We start from the raw sequence: 19,855 nt of genomic DNA on the forward strand, positions 1-19,855 counted from the left end.
GTGAAGCAGGTTATCTGCACTTGATGACGGAAGAAACGACTGTCACATAATAAAGGGATACCGATATTAGGAGAAATTTAAAGATGAATCTGTCTCACCATCTTACACCTGTCAGAATGGCTAAAATAAAAAACACCAATGATAGCCTTTGCTGGAGAGGTTGTGGAGAAAGGGGTACATTCATCCATTGCTGGTGGGAATGCAAACTTGTACAACCACTCTGGAAAGCAGTGTGGCAGTTTCTCAGGAAATTCGGGATCAACCTACCCCTGGACCCAGCAATACCACTCTTGGGAATATACCCAAGAGAGGCCCTATCATACAACAAAAGTATATGCTAAACTATGTTCATAGCAGCATTGTTTGTAATAGCCAGAACCTGGAAACAACCTAGATGCCCTTCAATGGAAGAATGGATGAAGAAAGTATGGAATATATACATATTAGAGTACTACTCAGCAGTAAAAAGCAAGGACTTCTTGAATTTTGCATACAAATGGATGGAAATAGAAAACACTATCCTGAGTGAGGTAAGCCAGACCCAAAAAGAGGAACATGGGATGTACTCACTCATATTTGGTTTCTAGCCATAAATAAAGGACATTGAGCCTATAATTCACCATCCTAGAGAAGCTAAATAAGAAGGTGAACCCAAAGAAAAACATATAGTCACCCTCCTGGATATTAGTCTTCATCAGGCGATGAAAAGAGACAGAGACAGAGACCCACATTGGAGCACCGGACTGAAACCCCAAGGTCCAAATCAGGAGCAGAAGGAGAGAGAGCACGAGCAAGGAACTCAGGACCGCGAGGGGTGCACCCACACACTGGAGGTTGGTGGTCCTTGGACTTCCCACAGGTCAGGGAACCCTGATTGCTCTTTGAACTGATGAGGGAGGGGGACTTGATCGGGGAGGGGGAGGGAAATGGGAGGCGGTGGCGGGGAGGAGGCAGAAATCTTTAATAAATAAATAAATTAAAAAAAAAGATGAATCTGTCTCTAATGGCAGCCGTAATAAGAGACATTTGACCAGGCACAGTGGGTGGCACACAGCACTTAGCGGGTTGAAGCAGGAGAGATTACAAGTTGAAGGCTAAACTGGCTGTACAGTGAGCTCCAGGGTAGCTTGAGATATATAACAAGACTCAAATTTTTAAATTTTTAAAAGGGGCCATGCTTCTTCTCACCTGCCGATTCAAATTGTTTGATGGGGATTGCTTAAAAGATGGTGTGAGAAGGCTCTTCTGGCCATTTCAGAGTCATGGCAAAAGTATGCAGGAATTGAAATTTTTTTTGAAAGAGTGATGTGCTACACATACAATATTTTCCAAGTCTGAAGTTTCAAAACAAAGTATTTTTGGGAACTTGAAAAGCACTAACGTCTTTTGAAAAACATCTGTCAAGGTAGGCCTGTCAGGGTTCCCTAGAGGAACAGAACTGGTAGAATGAACATATGTAGTTTGTTAAGTCAGCTGATATTGAAATAGTAACAAGAACCGCCCCACACCCAAGGGGTGACAACCCCGTAATTGCTGGGTTGTTGAGGCTGGGCATTTTAACAATCGCAATCTGGTATTGAAAATCTGAAGGGTTTCTGGAGAATTCCTAGTCCATGACAGAGGCTTAGAAACGCTGGTTCTGATTTCAGCGAAGTTATGTTGGCAAGAGGGAAGGCCAAGGGAACAAAGGCATTTATAATCTGCCTTCTGTCTTGCCCTTTTGAATCTGAGCTGCTATCAGAAGGTGCTCCCCCACATCCCCCCACATGTGGGGTGGCTCTTGGCACATCAATGGAAGTGATCAGGACTGTTCTTTGGGTAATTCTAACCTGCGGCAAGCTGACATCAGAACCAAGCAGGGAATATTTCCTAAGTGCTTCTGAATTGTAGACAGTGTTCTGTGTGCCTTTTATATATTGATTCATCTAATCCTCCCAGCAGTCCCATGGTGCAAAGGTTGTTACTGTCATCTCCACGTTCTAAAAAAGGAAGGGGGGTCACTTCCTGCAGGTGTATGCTCACTTTCAGCATTTGGTTGGTTCTGGCTCTTCACTTCGGATCTCACTCTGTTGCTCTCAGGCCCCTTTTCTTGGTTTATTATTTTTATTTTGTCCTGGGCACCTGCCACCAGCTGCCCTTCTATGACAAAAGTGGTTCCCCCAGCCCCCACCACAGTGGGTATATTTGCAACCATCTGAGAATTTCTGCTTCTCAGAAAGGAACCTAGAGCCAGCAGGAGCCAGGGTTACCCACAGCTAAAACTCTGGGGTCTGAGAGTTTTTGACCTAGGAGCTGATACTATGGGGGATGTTGTCAGGACACACAAACTCCTGTGAGGCTTCTGTCAGTGACATGGAGAGGAGGGAGCTAGGGCTAAGCAGAGCACCAAGAGGGAATGGATCCTGGGAGTGTTCATTGAACACTCGCAGACAATATTATTTCAGACAATAAAGTGGCTCCAGAGTTTAAACAAAGGCTTGGATGCCATTGTTGTAGTTAGAGTACTGTTAGTTAGTCAGTAACCCATTAGTTAGTATTACTATTGCTGTGATGACACACCATGACGAAAAGTAGGCTAGACCCTGGTAAGGTTAAGGCTAGCGGGCCTGTTCCAAAGATGCTTGCAGGTTGCCAGAAGCAGGGACAGTTTTGACTGCCTAAAGCACTATTCAGGAGGGTTTCTGAGGCACGTCAGGCTTGGGGCTGTATACCAGAGTCTGAAACATTTGAGTCATGGAACTTACTCCACAGCCTTCTGGTTATGATTTGGCCTCCTGGGCAGCTTGGCTTGTGTTGAGACTTCTGTCTTGGCTTCTGTCGATCAGAAGCCAGTGGGTTGGCAGCTTTGGAAGCTGAGGTTCTCAGAATGAGCTCAGCTAACATGACTTGCTCCTCCAGGCCTGTGTATCATGGCCCTGGGCCTCCAGGGCTGATGACTCTCTTTTGGATTCCTCTGGGGGAGGAAGTTTCTGACGACCCTGGGAGACAAGCAACCTCTCTCTTCCTGGTTTTGTGTATAGACTCAAGCTCAAGGTCTTTAACCAAGCTCCTGCTGGGGCTTGCTTACAGCCACCCCTGTCTCTTAATGCTTTACCATCTGCTGAAGCCCTGGGTTCTCTTCTGATGGTCAATCGGGCGCTGTCTGAATTTCCTGCTGCCTATAACAGATCTCTGTACTCTTGTTGCTGTTATTTTTCGAGACAGGATTTCTCTGGCTGTCCTGGAACTTGCTTTGTAGACCCTGCTGGCCTTGAATTCACAGATATCCTACTACTACCTTTGCCTCCTGAGTGCTGGGGTTAAGGTGTATGCCACCACTGCCTGTCTGATCACTGCATTTTAAAACTAAAAGTTGTACAAACTGGGGCCTGGGCCACAACTCAGAGCCTTCCACTGCTCTGAAGGAGGTAACTGGGCGGAGAGCGTGGGCTGAGAAGGTGGTGAGTCAGAGGAACTAGCCGTGCAAGGGGCTGGGGACAGGTCTGTGGATGCTCCCATGGAAGAGGCCAAGGGCCGTTTGGGCAGTGGAGATGCCTGCCTGTTAATCCAAAGCACATATTTCTGCAGTGTGAACTCTCTGTCTCTCTCCTAGCCCCTAAACTTCAGAAATGCCTATGATGTTTGTGGCTGCCAGTGGACCGTAGACTTGGTGGGACTCTGAGAAGGGACAGAAGGGCCATGGGGAAAGCAGAGGGCTGAATTCAAAGAAGGCTGTGGAGAGGTCAGTAGCCCAACTCCGGAGACTTGCAGAACCATCCCCAGGTCATGGGACACTTCTCTATAGACCATTAAATGCATAGTGTGTCAGAACCCCAGCTGGCTTCACATGTCTAGACCAGTTTGCACCTGTGTGTGTTTGAGAGTACACACACACACACACACACACACACACACACACACACACACGCTCATGTATGTTGTACGTGGAAGAAAGAAATTGTTGGTTATCTTCCTCAATTGCTCAACACTGTTTTTTGAGACTAAACTCTCACTAAACCAAGAGCTGTGCCTTCCGGCAAACTCCAGGAATCCTCCTGTCTCTACCTCCCTAGGGCTGGGAATGTAGACCCTACTCTGCCATACTCATTTGGGGATCTGAACTCAGATCCTTATATTTGCACATGGATTTAAAGGCTGAGCTGTCTTGCCAGTCTCTAGGCTGCACCTTTAAGGATCTGTACGTTATTATTGAAGGCTTGCAGAAGGCAACAGGCTGTTTCCATGTGATAGTCACCAAGTGTGCAGCTCTGGGCACCATAGCTGGTCCTACCACAGGCCTTTCATTCCTGATGGGCCATGGCCTGCTGTCTGAATCCACAAGTCTCAATGAGAGTTCCCCTCCTTGAGGTTCAGGAACCCAGTTTGTCCTCCAACACAGTCTTCTCTTGGCCTGATGAAGGGGAGGGGAGTTATCGTCTTCTCAGTTCTCAGGAGCCCAGGGAACGTTTAAGTTCTGACTGGTACTGAGCAAGCATGCTCCTCTGTACCAAGGCCTAAGCTGTTTTGAAGGCTCTCGGTACAGGCTGTCAGATTGTCTTCTGGAAGCCACCCACAGCTTAATGCTGGCAGGCACCCACTTGATAAATCTCTGCCAACTTGATATGAAAAAGAAGTTTCGTTTCGTTTTCACTTCTTTGATTACGTGCGAGGTGTGTTTAAAAAAATACCCATTCTACTTATTTTTGAATGGGGTTAGTAATCATGAAAATGATTTCAAATGTCATCCAATTTCTGTTTAGCTGTAAGAAAACAAATTGGTTCAAAGGAAGAAGGGAATGTTTTGTTATCTGTGTGGCTTTTGTTATGAGAGTGGAAAGACCCAAGGGGGGAACGAATAGGAAAACAAGCCGATAGCTGGCAAGTAGGGAGCGAGATGGGAGAGAAACCCAAGCAAGAAGGAAAGAGCACAGTGTGGAGTTGCTGTGCACCCAGTTTTTGAGAAGTGGTGATGGAGGCAGAGAGACTGGGCGAAGATTCTTCTCCATCGTCCAGAAGAGAAACCCTTGTGGTACATCAGGCGTCAGGTGTTGTTGACACAGTGATTCGCCCTCAAGAAATACGTTTTAAAAACAATAGCCCCGGAGGGAAGTAAAATGATTTATAACTGGGTAATAATGGGTACCAATTACCTGCATACCTGGTGGAAGGATATATATATTATTAAGTGAAAATAGCCAGTTATAAGGTTGGATCCTTACATACCTGCCAACTTCTTTTTGCATTCTTAAAGACTAAACCCAAAGGCAGAGAGGGAAAGTGGACTCTATTTGATATTTGGGGTCAGGAATTATAGGAGATTGTTTTCTTGTCTTTGGGGCTTAATGTCTGTGCTTTTTTTTTCCTTCTTCCTTCTCCTCGGTGTTTTGAAACAGTCTTATGTAGCCCCAGGCTGGCCTTAACACTACTGATCCTCCTGCCTCTACTTCCCAAGTGCTTGAATTACAGACATGTCTGTTGTATCTAGATAATCAATTTTTAAAAAATGATTTTGCAATAATTAAAAGCATTATGAAAGGTTGCCTAGTCTGTCTTGTTTCTCTTGGGCAGTGTGGTTATAGAGCAGGGAAAGTTACCTAGAGGCCTGGGGTGGGAGTCAGGGCTGGGCAGGTTGATGTTCTGATCTCTTTGCCGTTCCCTGTATTCCCTGGTGACAGGGCCAACATTTGATGAGACCCAGATATCAAGGCCAGCAGAGAGATGACGGAAGACCCTCGTGGGGAACAGAAGCTAGTGAGGGCGCTGGTGGGTGTTGGCACAGAGGGAGGCTGGGTCGAAGATGCCGTGCCTCCTGTGCTGTGCCTATTGGGTGGAATGCAGAGAAATCTTGCCTAGGCCGGCTCAGGGCTGGGTTAATCATTTCTGCAAGCTTTGCCTGTAGCTTTTCCACTCTTCTTTAGAAAAGGCTTGGGGATGTTAAGTTAAAGCTGAAGACAGCAGCACTTTGAGCATGAGACTCAGCTTTACTGGGCAAGGGGCAGGGGAGAATAAAATGGGTTTTATTCCCCGTCCAGCTAAAAATACAACCAAATCCCTTATGACACTTGCAGCTTGGATACAGTCTTCTAGATTGCCAGTGTGCTGCTCTTGAATTACATTCTTGTCCTTGGCATGGGAGCTCCCGGTTGGCTGGCTTAGGTTTGCTGCCTCAGCGCATCTAACGGTGTTCTGACTTTGTCTCGCCCCTGCCAAGGTCATCTGCTGTCACTGGTATCAGTAATGACACCCCATTTCCTACACACTCGTAGAACAACAGGGACCCACCTCAATAAAATAGGCCCACACCACAAAATAACCATGGTTCGGGCCGAGAGGAAGTGGCCAGAAACTGCGCTCTTTGGCCAGGTATGTGTTCTGCTCGGCAGCAGGTGAAGAGATGGCAGCGACAGCTAAAGGGTCCCTGGGAATAGATGTGGAAAGGGGGCGGGTCAACTTTGAGCCGAGCTCAGTTCAAGTGGGAAAACCTGGGACAGGGTTGGGGGGACCCAGGTTCAGCACAAACTTGTGGATATTCCTATCTACTTTGGGGTTTGTCAACAGGATACTATTAAGATTTTTCTCTCTCTTTGGAGGAGGGTTCCAAAGAGTCCTAGGAGGGTCGCAAGGAATCACAATCTGTCTACTATGCTGGCTGTCCCACAGCCTCCCAAGTCCCAAGGATTTGGCAGACCAGTCTTCCTTGCTGCCATTTTAATCCCAATTTGGCTTGGTCTAGGTGGGGGCTGCCATGGGAACTTGCCTGCCCTGTTGCAGAACCCCCTTCTTCCGTACTCTTGGCTCGGCCTCCACAGCCATCAGCTTTGGCAGCCTTACTTCATTAGTCTCCACCACACACCCACTCATTCATCCCTGCAGCATCTCAGCCTAGCAAGCTGGCCGGCCCACCGTCGTCTCCACCCTGAGCGAGACGTGCTGTGCTTTTATAGTGCGTGACAGTGTTTTCATACACGGACACAACGTGAAATGATCAAATCAAGCTAACATCTCCATCAACTCACATGCTTATTTTTTTTTCCTTTTGAAAACATTTGCTATCCTCTCTTAGCGGTTGTCAGATCCCTAAGTTTATTGGTAACAACTGTCACCGTGCAGTTGAAGAGATCTCTAGAACTTTCTATTCTTATATGAAGCTTTTTGCATTGTGAACAACATGGCCCATTCCTCTCTCCCTCTTCCTCCCCCATTTCTTTTCTTTTCACTGCATTGGTTTCTCTAACAAATGAGGTCATTCATCTCTGGGTCTCTACTTGTTTTCTTAGTTGTTTGTTTGTTTGTTTTCATTCAAGACAAGGGCTTGCTTTATAGCCCAGGCTGACCCAAAAATCTTTATCCCTTCCTGCCTCAGCCTACTATGTCCTGAGGTTATAGGCATGTGCCACCTGTCTGTATGGAGAGTCCACATATTTGGCGGGGGGTTTCAAGATAGGATTTCTCGGTGTAACAGCTCTGGCTGTGCTGGAACTCGTTTTGTAGACCAGGTTGGCCTTGAACTCAGAAGTCTGCCTGCCTCTGCCTCCCGCGCACTGGGACTAAAGGTGCCCGGCTTAAGGCAGGGTGGAAAAGTCTATTACTTTATTTTTTCAATTTGAAGATTTTATTCTTTGCAATGTTAAATTTATTTATTCTAATTATTTTCTATTTTTTCTATTGTTTTTCTTTCTTTTTTTTTTAAATTTATTTATTCATTGGATATACATTGTTCTTCAGGCCAGAAGGGGCACCAGATCTTACTACAGATGGTTGTGAGCCACCATGTGGTTGCTGGGAATTGAACTTAGGACCTTTGGAAGAGCAGGCAGTGCTCTTAACCACTGAGCCATCTCTCCAGCCCTATTGTTTTTCTTGAGCTATATATTTTTCCCCACTCCCCTCCCTTTCTCCCCGCTCTCTGTCTACCCTCTCCCATGATGCCTATGCTCAGGAGATCTTGTCTTTTTTTACTTCCCATGTACATTAGATCTATGTATGTCTCTCTTAGGGTCCTCATTGTTGTCTAGTTTCTCTGGGGTTGTAGGCTGTTTTTTCTTTGCTTTATGACTAAAAACCACTCAAGAGTGGGTATATATTATATTTGTATTTCTGGGTCTGGGTTACCTCACTATATAATGTTTTCTAGATCCATCTGTTTGCCAGCAGATTTCAGGATGTCATTATTTTTTCCACTCTGTAGTACTCCATTGTGTAAATGTACCACACCTTCTCTATCTATTCTTTAGTCGAGGAACATTTAGGTTGTTTCCAGATTCTAGCTATGACAAATAATGCTGCTATGAACATAGTTGAGCACATGTCCTTGTGGTATTGCTGGGTCTTGAGGTAGGTTGTTTACAGATTTTCTGAGAAATCACCACACTGATTTCCAAAGTGAATGTACCAGTCTTCAATCCCACTAGTAATCGAGGAGTGTTCCCTTTACCCCACAACCTCCCCAGCATAAGTTGTCATCAGTGTTTTTGATCTTTGCCATTCTTACAGGTACAAGATGGAATCTCAGAGTTGTTTTGATTTGCATTTCTCTGATGGCTAAGAATATTGAGCACTTCCTTAAGATATTTCAACTATTTTAAATTTCTTTGTTGAGAGTTCTTTGTTTAGATCTGTACTCCATTTTTTATTGGATTATTTGTTCTTTTGATGACCAATTTCTTGAGTTCTTTGTATATTTGGAGATCAGTTCTCTGTCCAATATGGGGTTGGTGGAGATCTTTTCCCATTCTGTAGGCCGCCGTTTTGTCTTATTGACAGTGTCCTTTGCTTTACAGAAGTTTCTCAGTTTCAGGAGATCCCATTTATTAATTGTTTCAGTATCTGTGCTACTGGGGTTATATTTAGGAAGTGGTCTCCTGTGCCAATGCATTCAAGTGTACTTCCCATTTTCTCTTCTTTGAAGTTCAGTGTGGTTGGTTTTATGTTGAGGTCTTTGATTCATTTGGATTTGAGTTTTGTGCATGGTGATAGATATGGATCTATTTTCATTGTTCTACATGTTGATATCCAGTATGCCAGCACCGTTTCTTAAATATGTTTTCTTTTTTCCATTTTATATTCCTTTGTCAAAAATTAGATGTACATAGTTGTGTGGATTGATATCCAGGTCTTCCAATCGGCTCCATAGGTCCTCCTGTCTGTTTTTATGCCAATACCAAGCTATTTTCAGTACTGTAGCTCTGTAGTAGAGTTTAAAGTCAGGGATTGTGTTGCCTCCAGAAGTTCTTTTATTGTACAGGATTGTTTTTGGCTATTCTGGGTTTTTTTTTGTTTTTCTGTATAACATTGAGTATATTCTTTCGAGGTCTGTGAAGAATTTTTCTGGAATTTTGATGGGTATTGCAATTAATCTGTAGGTTGCTTTTGGTAAGATTGCCACTTTTACTATGTTAATCCTACCTACCCAAGAGCATGAGAGATTTTTCCATTCTCTTCAATGTTATCCTCTTCAATTTCTTTCCTCAAAGATTTAAAGTTCTTGTCATACAGGTCTTCTACTTGTTTGATTAGAGTTACTCCAAGATATTTTATGTTATTTGTGGCTATTATGAAGGGTGATGTTCTCTGATTTCTTTCTTAGCCCGTTTATTATCTGTATAAAGGAGGGCTACTGATTTTTTTTTTAGTTAATCTTGTATCCTGGTACATTACTGAAGGTGTTTATGAGTGGTAGAAGTTCCTTGGTAGAATTTTTGGGGTCTCTTATGTAAACTATCATATCATCAGCAAATAGTGAGAGTTTGACTTCTTCTTTTCTGATTTTTATCCCTTGGTCTCCTTTTGTTGTGTTATTGCTCTAGCTTGAACCTCAAGGACTATATAGTTATGGAGAGAGTGGACAATTTTGTCTTGTTTCTGATTTCAGTGGGCTCACTTTGAGTTTCTCTCTACTTAGATTGATGTTGGTTTGCTGTATATTGCCTTTATTATGTTTAGGTATGTTCCTTGTATCCCTGCTTTCTCCAAGACCTTAATCATGAAGGAATGCTGTATTTTGTCAAAGACTTTTTCAGCATCTAATGAGATGATCATTTGTTTATATGGTAGATTATATTGACAGATTTCCATATGTTGAACCATCCTTGCATCTCTGGGATGAAGCCTGTTTGATCATGGTGGATGATTTTTCTGATGTGTTCTTGGATATGGATTGCCAGTATTTTACTGAGTATTTTTGCATACATGTTCATGAGTGGGACTGGTCTGTAATTCTCTTTCTTGGTAATTTTATGTGGTTTGAGTATCAGGGTAATTGAAGCCTCATAAAAAGAGTTTAGCAATGTTCCTTCTGTTTCTATTGTGTGAAACAAATTGAGGAGTATTGGTATCAGTTCTTCTTTGAAAATCTCGTAGAATTTTGTGAGAACATCTGGTCCTGAGCTTTTTTGTTTGTTGTTTTGTATTGTTTTGTTTTTTGGTTGGGAGACTTTTGATGACTGTTTCTATTTCTTCAGCAGTTACAGGTCTGTTTAATTTTCTTATCTGGTCTTAATTTAATTTTGGTAAGTGATATTTAACCACAAAATTGTCCATTTCCTTTCAGTTTTCCAATTTTGTGGCATACAGGTTTTCAAAGTATGACCTGATGATTCTCTGGATCTCCTTTGTGTCTATTGTTATGTCCCCCTTTTCATTTCTGATTTTTGTTAATTTGGACATTCTCTTTCTGGTTATGTTTATGGTTAGTTTGGATAAAGGTTTTTCTATTTCGTTGATTTTGTCAAAGAAGCAACTCTTGGTCTCATTGATTCTTTGTATTGTTTTTTTAATTTCTATCTTGTTGATTTCTGCTCTCAATTTGATTATTTCCTGCCATCTAGTCCTCCTGGGTGAGTTTGCTTCTTTTTGTTCTAGAGTTTTCAGGTGTTCTGTAATTTACTAGTGTGGGATTTTCCCACCTTCTTTATGTAGGCATTTAGTTCTGTGAATTTTTCTCTTAACACTGCTTTCATTGTGTCTCATGAATTTGGGTATGTTGTGTGATCATTTTCATTGAATTTTAGGAAGTCTTTGATTTCTTCCTTGATCCGTTGATGATTTAAGTGAGCATTGTTTAATTTCCATGTGTTTGTGGGCTTTTTGAAATTAGTGTTGCTGTTGAATTCTAATTTTTAGCCAAGGTGATCTGAGATGATACATGCAGTTATTCCATTTTTTTTTTTAATCTGTTAAGGTTTGCTTTGTTACCTAGTATGTGGTTAGTTTTAGAGAGGTGACAGTGGACCCAAGACTCAGATGGTTTTCCTTGTTGTGGAGTCGGGGCCACGTTTCCAGTCTCTCCAGAGGTTTCTCTGCATTCCTGGAGGTCCTTTGGGCCTGCTCCCACAGAGATTGCTTGCTTGGGTCTGCTCCCGTGGAGGTTGCTGGTTCAGGCTTGTTCCTGCAGAGGTGGCTGCCTTGTACCTGCTCTAGTGGAAGACACTAGCTTAGGCCTGCTCCCGCAGAGGTTGCTGGCTCAGGCCTGCTCTGGTGGAGGTCACTGGCTCAGGCCTGCTCCTGCGGATGTCCTAGGCTCAGGCTTGCTCCCGTGGATGTCGCTGGCTCAGGCCTGCTCCCCCGAGGTCACTGGCTCAGGTTTGCTTCCTCAGAGATTGCTTGCTTGGGTCTGCTCCTGCTGAGGTCGCTGGCTCCCCGCCTGGTCCCTTGGAGGTTGCTCACTTGGGCCTGCTCTGGTGGAGGTTGCTGGCTTGGGCCTGTTCCCGCAGGTGTTCCTGTTTTAATCCTGCTCCCACAGAGGTTGCTGGTCTGGGCCAGGTCCCCAGGAAGTCTATCCTTAATGCGGAGGAAGTAACCACGATCCCTCTGGCACTTGCCTCTAAACCCCCTCTCCAACTGCACCCACCTAAACCTCCTTCATTGTCTTTCCTCAAGCCACAGCAGCTCACCCCCTACTTTCTTCTGTGAATTTGGTACCCCCTCCTGACACTTGAGCTCAACCACACAGCCCTTGCCCTCCCCAGCACACTGCATATCCTGTCTAGCTGCTACATTACAAGGCCTCTAAGCTAGACACAAACCTGTCCTGGAAGGAAGGAAGGAAGGAAACACAGCCACGCCGCTTGTTCCTGTCACAGGAGGCTATGGTTCGTCACCATGCATTGATGCCTGGGGTGGATTTTTGGTTCACTGTCACATCTGCAGCATCCAATGCAGGGCCTGCTCTGTCCCCTGCATGAGTGCATCAAGAAGGATTTTTGTTCATCATGGGGGCCGATGTGGGATATTTGGGAGGACAGTGGCCTGGCCCAGAGAACCCTGATGAAAACGTTTACTCTATATCTGTGACAAGGCCTTCAAGAAACATTCAGGTCCTCTTAAACTCCCAGACCTTCACGACAGGACAGCAATGGAGTCTCAGTTCTGCACACATGCCTTCTTGCTTTCACTCTGACAATCTCCCGTGACGAGTCACAGTCATCGCTGCTAAGGGTGTCCCCTGCACTAACCCTTGATGCTTACTGGAATCAGAGTCCCTCTAGGTCCCCTCTGCAGGCTCCTTGTCTTCCCGGGGCTTTCTTACTGCCTGTCAACTCACAGATTCCACGTGAAGGGCAGAGCTGCTTTGCAGTTTCCGGATCCTTATACGTCAGATCTTATGTAGGCAAATGTGGATGTGTCCCTCCTTGTACCACAGCCTTGCCTGGCCCATACACAGCCCTAAGTAGTTCCCATCATCTTTTCTAACTCCTCCCTAGGACCCAGATACACCCAGCTGCTGCTGTGACCAATGATCATGGAAAGTATCTTCTCTGAGAGACCCCTCACGTCACGACTCTCAGCCAAAGAGAACAGGAATGTGCTGAGAAGTCGCCACACCTGGCTTATCCTTCTTGAATAGGCCTTAGCGGGAGACTTAGCAATCCAGGTCCTGGGCCAACACTGCCGTGATTCTTTCTGTCGTGACTCCACCCCACTCTCTGATGGCCAGACACTAACACAGGTGCCCATGTTCGTCCCAGAAAATCCCTGAGCCCAGTTATCTCAACCTGTGGGTGGGCTGTGGGAGAGGTGAGGCTGCACCCCTCATCAGGCTCCAGAGGGCAGCCATCAACCGAACTCTCAGGGAAGTCTAAATAGCGACCCGTCCATAATGTCTCTGGCTGAGACAGGGCCCAGCTCAGTCCAACACAGGTTGTACAGGGGCCTGATTCTGGCTCTAGACCAAGCACTGGCCATGCCAGACTCCAGCAGGAGCCTTAGTGTTCACATCTCTGTAATGAGTACAGCTGTGCTGGAGACAGAATGTCTGACTTCTCTTCTCCCCTTCTCTCTTTTCCCTTCCCTTCTTTCCTTCCCCAGAATTTACTTTCCTCTTGCCCCCTTTCAATGCACAACCCCCTTCTTGTAAAGCCATAAGGGAACAGAATCAGGGGCTCTGCCCTTTCATCCTAGCCTCTGCTCTGCAATCTTCCTTTGTTCTTCACTTCCTTTGGACCCTTTTCTGCTTCAGCTGCCCATGTACTTCTTCCCGCTGTCTCCCTCTCTGGGAATCTGGGCATCTCCCACCAGTGGACACTTGGACTTCCGTATCCTGCTGGACACTGGGGTTGGCACATGATGGCTCCTGTTATGTAGGCACCCAGGAACTCTAGGTAACCCCCTCTCCCACCGTCTTCTGACCTCTGGGGGTCTGACCCGGATACTAGGGTAGGTGATCTTTTTGAGTCATGTCCATTAGCTAAAAAAAGCGGTGTAACCTCTTTGGGGGCTATTGTTAGGTTCCTAGAAAAGTCACTAGGGTCCTCTCTTCTTCACCGCCCCTTCTCTCTAGAAGGGGCAGTAGCCCCTGTATCTGTGTATCCCCTGCTCCCTAAAACCAGCCTCCTGGAGCTTCATGGGTAATGCCCGGCTGCAGGGCACTGGGGTGGAGGCTGGGGACTCATCACCTAAGATGTCAGACTCTCTCGGCCTTAGGATACCTGACTATTGGGATCCAGGAAACATAAGCCAGACTCCCCAGGCTGGAGACCAAAGGCCATCTTTTTGTGGCCCGCTCAATACGTTTTAAGCTCACTTCCATGTTTATTAAGCAAGGAAGGTGAGAGCCACTGGAGCGTGTCTCCACGGTGTAGAGACACAAGTCCCTCTCCACTGAGTCCTTGACATTTCGTATGAAGATATAGACAGGCTGTGAAGTGATTGCACAAGGCTCCTGACTTGGGCGGGGGGCCAGGGAGGCCTTCTGGGGAGTGATATTCAACCTGAGACCTGCAGGACAGGGAGGGGACCGATGCATGACTCAGAGTGGGCGGGAGACTGCAACCACATCTGTCCCCGAGATTTTCCTGGTCACAGTCCAGTTCCTCTTAGTGAGACATTTACCTACAGGGGAAAGCCGTGAGCCGTAAGGGTCCTAGTGCTCCCTGAGAGAGGCCGAGACATGTGTGGGAAGCAATAGGCACACAGCTTGCCGTGGTAGAGAGCCCTGGAAACACCTGGGGATACAGGCGAGTCCAGGGTGGGTGTCTGGGGCCTGGGGAGTGGACAGGACCTTCTGATGCCAGATCTGTGTTGGCAAAAGGATTCTTGCTTTTGGGGGCTTCTGGGCACTCAGATGACAGCTGTGGCTGGTCATAACATCCAGTCACCTCCAGGTGGGGTTTCTGCTTCCTTGGCATGGTTGCAGGCTTCCTTAAGGCAGTTGCAGGAGAGAGTTCCAACCCTTGGGCCTTAGGTACTCCCAGAAGGTACATCCAAGGTCTGCAGCTCTCAGTGCTCCCTAGGACAGAAGCAGAGGAAGACAACTAGCCAGAGAACCCCATTTCTGCTGTTCTGTCTGCCAGCAGGGCCACGCACCTCAAGTTCGTCACCCTGCAAAGGTGAACCCTGGGAGTCCTGGCTGACCTTTCAGAACTTGTCCACAGGCATAGGGTGCTGCTACTTTGTGAGTCTCGGCTGTGTGTGGGTTACAACCTGACCCCAGCCTGCTGTGTGTCAGAGTCCACATTTGCTGCCTTTCAGCCCCAGTCTTGAAAGTCACCTGTTCAAGGGTCAAGAGTCACGGCCCAGAAGACAGAGCCGGCCATTTTGGCTCTTCCTCAGCACTCAGAATCTGCAGCTGAAGAACTTTGATCCCACTGGCTGACAGCTTTGAGTTTGCTGGTGTTTGTGAAGTGAGTGCAGTTTATCAGGAAATACTAGTCATGCATGTGCACATGCATGCGTGTGTGTGTGTGTGTGGTTTGTGTGTGTGTTTGTGAGCGTGCCTGTGCATATGTGCATGCTTGTGTCTGTATGTGTGTTCACAGTCTGCATGGGTGTGTGCATGCCTGTGGAGACCCGTGACTGACCCTGGCTGTCTTCCTCAATGGCTTTCACCTTATTTTTTTGAGTCAGGGTCCCTTGTTGAACTTGGACTTCATCCATTCAATGAACCTGGCTGGTCAGGAAGCACCAGGGACCTGTTTGTCTCTGCCTCCCCAGTGCTAGATGCATGGTTTTTAACCTGGGTGCTGGGGATCTGAAGTCAGATCCTCATGTTAGCATGACAAGCTTTTACTGACCGAATCATATCCCTAGACCCAAACTCTGAGTCTTAATGCCAAGGGTGGATGCAAAGGAGGGGGGGTATGCAGACTATAAGAGCCTCTCCCTACTGCCAACATGACCACCCCTGTGAGTGGTTAGCGCCATCTTCTCTTTCTTCCTCCTGGCTACTGGCCCTTGTCTGGGTACCATCCAAAGAGTCAGCCTTTGGGAGGTTGCATCTCCCCCAGGCCACTGACACCCATCTTTTATACTGTGACATCACAGGATTTAAGTTGGGATCATCATCCACTCAGAGAATTGGATCTTTCCAGAGTCTATGAAGATACTTTGGCTCTGGGCTGCTTGGATACAGCTGTGTGTGTTACGGGGGGTGGGGGGTGGGGGGGAAACAAAAGCCCCTCCTCACTTCTATACCCCACCCACGGGTGGGATAGCCTTTGAGTAAATGAGCATTGTTTACGGCTCAGCCTGGGAGCTGCTGGGTGTAGGGAGACGGTGGCAGGGTGTGTCATTTCACACAAGGACCTTTTCGTGGTACCCGCCATGCCTGGAGTGAGGTGGGCTGGGGGTGCCGTGTTCTGTTTGCACGTTTATCTCATCTGGTCTCATTCTTTCTGGAACACAGCCATGTCTCCACCCCAGTCTCTCTTCTCTCTGGGCTAAGTAGACATGTTTGGCCTTCTTTATTTTGGGGTCTGTATCAGTTGCTTTTCTCATTGTTGTGACAAAGCACCCACTAAAGCAACCTAAGGAAGGATGGGTTTGCTTCGGCTCACACTTTGAGGATGCGGTCAACGGTGGCAGGGGACGGTGGCTGAAGCTGGGGCCACACTGCCACCAGTCAGGAAGCAGAGAAGGATGAACGCTGGAGCTCAGCTCACTTTCTGATTTTCTTTTTGTCCAGAGCTCTAGCCTAAGTGCTATTCACGGTCTGGGTACATATTTCCACTCCAATTAACACAGGCTGGAAACTCCCTCATAGACATCAAAGATAATCTGCCACTCAGAGCCCACCCCTCACTCCTGGCCTGGGGACAAAGGGAATCCCGGGGTTCCCTGGAGCTCAGGGAACTCCAAGGGCTGTAGGGATAATGGAGAAGTGTACATCTGGGGGGGTTGCTTGTTGTCACCTAGTCAGGCCTGTTGTGCTCCATCTCAAAACCGTGGTGTCTTAGTGGAGCCCACTGGAGGGAAAGCAGGAATAAAATTGTGTGAGTCTTCTCAAAGGGAACTTTAAAATGTGTGTATGTATGTATGTGTGCATGTGCGTGTATGTTGAGGCCAGAGGTTATTAATTTGGCCAGCTTGGATACTCAGTGAGCTCCAGTATAGTGGGAGACTGCTTGTTCATTTCCCGGCCACCCAGACCTGAATAATCACACAGAAACTATATTAACTACAGCACTGCCTGCCCAATGACTCAGGTGTATTTCTAGCTAGCTCTTATATCTTGAAGTAACCCGTTTCTATTAATCTGTGTATCACCATGAGGCTGTGACCCACCGGTGAAAGTTATGGGCGTCTTTCTCCTTCAGCAGCTAAATGGCATCTCTTTGATGCTCTCTCTCTCTCTCTCTCTCTCTCTCTCTCTCTCTCTCTCTCTCTCTCTCTCTGTTCTGATTTCTTGTCTGGCTTTACTCTGCTAAGTCATTGACCGAAACAGCTTCTTTATTAACCAATGGTAATAAAACATATTCACAGCACACAGAGAAGAATCCCACATCACTCCAGAAATGCTCCTGTCTCATCCCTCAGGGCTAGGATTATAGACACTACCATGCCTGTTTTTGTGGGGGTGCTAGGGGTTCAAACTCAGGTCCTCAGACTCATGTAGCAATCCCTTTACTGAGTGAACCCACCTTCCAAACCCGGAAACAGTGTTTAAAGAACTCTGGAGGAAGCCCTGGCTCTCCTGGAGTTTTCTACTAAGACACCAGAGTGATTGGCTGGAATCAGGCACTTGAGAACAAATCACGTGACTGAGAGTTTTGTTTTCTTTCATCCCTAAGTGGCATCCAAAGTCCCAGGAGAACAGGAGGGGGTGCGGGCATTGCCAAACAACTCGTTGGTACCCAGTGTACAACTGTGGCTGGATGGGAAGCCCTGGATTCCTTGAGCCTCCTAGGAGTTCTGGAGTCACCTCTTTTCTAGAACCTTCCAAGGAGGACCCAGAACCTCTAACTTCTTGCTTCTATTCCTCGGGCACTGTAATTACCAGTGTGTGCACCTCTGTGCCCAGTTTATCTTGTATTCCAGGCAAGCCCTCTCCCAATGGAGCCTCATCCCCAGCCCCTACATAATCCTAATGCATAATATTATATATGTAATTTATGTGTATGTGCCTGAGTGTGTATATGTGCACCATGGGTGTGCAGGGCCATCAGAGGTCAGAGTGGGTAGTGGATTCTTTGGAACTGGAGTTAATATGTGGTTGTGAGCCACATGTGGGTGCTAGGAACTAAAGCTGGGTCTTCTGCAAGAGCAGTAAGAGCTCTTGGCTGCTGAGCCATCTCTCCAGTCCCACTAAATAGTCTTCTAAAGAAAACTTGTTCCAGTTGGGCGGCGGTGGTGCATGCTTTTAATCCTAGCACTTGGGAGGCAGAGGCAGGTGGATCTCTGTGAGTTCAAGGCCAGCCTGGTCTACAGAGAGTGCCAGGACAGGCTCCAAAGCTACACAGAGAAACCCTGCCTCAATAAAAGAGAGAGAGAGAGAGAGAGAGAGAGAGAGAGAGAGAGAGAGAGAGAGAGAGAGAGAGAGAGAGAATTTTTCCATAGCAGCAAAAAAGAGGTCCTAGCCTGGCCAAGTTCTTTTTTTGTGATGTTTTACATAGTCCCCAGCTATTAGTACAAGAGCGAGTTTAACCAAATTTTAAAGGAAGTAGCTCTGTCATCCTACTGAGTCAAATTTCCCCATTTTCTTTGGTGGTTTTGGTGAAACCTGTTTTCGTAGTTGACAGAATTCAGGAAATTCATATTGCTGTTCTTCTTAGAGGCGATAAGGCCATTGCCACCGCATGATAGTGTTCTGAATGCCTGAAACGTGGCTCAAATGTTTGCCCAGTATCAAACAAAACAGTCATCCCAATTTATTATGGGGCACACTTTACTATTCTCAGTCATAAGACCCGACTTAAATATAGGATCTTTTTATTTAAGGAAACTAGCTGCATTTTCAAAATATGCTTCTTAGAAGACTAAAAAGGGTCAAGGAAGGCTGGGCAAACAATATTTGGCTTAGGAAATCTGACTCAGTTTAGAGCGAAAGAGTCAGTTCAGTTGTTAGCAGCAGAATTTCGAGTATTGCTCACTTCCTACCTCGTGCCCCACCTAGCATTTTAGCAGTCTTGGAGGGCATGAGCGATGACCAAATGAAGCTCTGGCAACTCAGTTCTGAATAGTAATTTAACAAACACATCTGGGGAACATCCTGGACTCAAGTCCTCTTGAAGACAATGAAATTTGGTGGGCTGATGCCCACATATTTGCTGCTCTCCTTGGTTTTGGACCTCTCCTGAATCCTGAACCCAGAGATACAGTGCAGCCATCTGACAAGACGCTGTCCCTCCCCCTCCCAGGTGCAGTCTGTCCATTGGCTCACCTTCAAGTCTGTTCCTCATATTAGACAGTCCTGGCTCCCTCTCTCACCTGCCAGCCCCCTCATCTGGAATCTCCCTGTGGCCTTTGTGGTTTATAGTTCTGTGTCTGACCCACGGCTTTCCACTGTCATGGGTCTAACCTCTCTGCTAATCTCTTTAATGTTGTTCTTCCCTGGAGTTCATTATCTGCTTTTCTTCACTAGCAATGGAACACGAGGTCTAGGGCATGTCAGTCAGCAACCACAGTCTCAGCACCGAGATCTTTGCTGCTTAGAAAGCTAAGGCTTTTATTTCTTTACGGTGTATGTTCACAGCACAGTGGGCATGCAGCGGTAAGAGACTACCTTGTGGGAGCTGGTTCTGTCTGTCCACCAAGTGGGCTCTGGTGATCTAGCTCAGGTGGGCAGGCTTGGCAGCAAACCCTTTACCCACTAAGCCATCTCACCTGCCCCAGAGTTTGCTCCACAGTCATTTACCACGCATATTCCATGGGCCTCTTCTCTTCTCTCTACATGGTGACTTCCCAGCCCTTCTGCATCCCACAGTCTCAATGTATGGATGGGGCATCTTCTTCAGGGACCTTAAGTCCCTAGTCTAAACTGTGGCTGCTCTCCTCACAGCCCGATCCTGGGCTCCATGCCTCTTCTGATTGCCCACATAGCCCTTCTTGCCCTTGTAACAGAATATCCCAACATTTCTGGTCCTACCATGCCTAAGTTGGTTGCTTGGTCCTCAGTTCTCCTAATCATTCCTGGAATCCACACTCCCTTCTCCTCCACACTGAG

The 19,855-nt window shown here is 46.5% G+C and overlaps 1 protein-coding gene across 2 annotated transcripts in view; it reads left to right on the plus strand.

The window, feature by feature from the left end:
- The window catches only part of Gpr55 (G protein-coupled receptor 55), a 65,396-nt gene that overhangs the window by 12,619 nt on the left and 32,922 nt on the right, over window positions 1-19,855 (plus strand). The gene's annotated exons all lie outside the window — the stretch shown is intronic.

This window comes from Microtus pennsylvanicus, chromosome 17 (assembly GCF_037038515.1).
Source record: "Microtus pennsylvanicus isolate mMicPen1 chromosome 17, mMicPen1.hap1, whole genome shotgun sequence".
Taxonomy (NCBI): Eukaryota; Metazoa; Chordata; class Mammalia; order Rodentia; family Cricetidae; genus Microtus; species Microtus pennsylvanicus.